Here is a 945-nt window from a genome sequence, read left to right on the forward strand (position 1 = left end):
TTCATCAGGAAGTTAAGCACAGTCTTTTATGATTTAGTGTTTGTATGTCCTTTTATATGGCAATCCCAATGCTAAGGGTAGTAAAGAAACCGACTCTATAATGACAGAGCAAATATGCAGGTTTCCTCGCATAATTTAACACAATCGCTGCTCATTAAGTTTTGATGTTAATGTCAACAAGCCTGAAGGAGAAGATCATAAACTCTTTGTAATGTCAAGAGGATGGTTGATTAGGCATTTACTGCTTTGTCCTGGATAGCAATGTTGAGCAAACATGCTATATCTGGCACTGAACCAGAGCACATGAAGGCATGTGCCTTAAAAACACAGCGATCCATGTCAGATCAGAGCCAAATCATAGGCTACTACACGCCAACAGTGGCAAGGAGGCTACTATCACAGACTGAGGTAGGCTTGTAACATTAATTTAATTTGTTTGCACATGAATACAGTGTCATTAATACTGAACATTTGGCTCTCCTCATCCATCACAGTCTTAACCAACAGAGCTTTTTCACAGCAGCTATTTTGACATGAAATAGCATGTAAACACAGGTGTTACTAATGTCATTAAGTAAGGTTCAGCTCTGTATAAGTGCAGCAGAGCCTTTCCAGTGAACCAGCTGGAACTGAACCTTCAGACAATTAATAAACAGGAGTATGAATTTTTTTTTTTTTTTTTTTTTTTTTAAATAGAAAATAGAATAGACTCCATTAATATAAAATCATCAGAGAATAAGAAAACAACACATAAGTTATTCCTCTTTAAAGAGCTCTCGGTAAAGATTGGTATTATTTTTTTAGTGTTACTTGGGGATATAATTACATTAGGCACATATCCTACAGATACACGTTTCTGATGCAACAGGAGAGCAGGCAGTAATTGTGGTTTACGTGCTGACGTCACGGGCGGCGTGACGCAGATCAGCACCAGGGTGATTAGAC

Source organism: Myripristis murdjan, chromosome 12 (assembly GCF_902150065.1).
Source record: "Myripristis murdjan chromosome 12, fMyrMur1.1, whole genome shotgun sequence".
NCBI lineage: Eukaryota > Metazoa > Chordata > Actinopteri > Holocentriformes > Holocentridae > Myripristis > Myripristis murdjan.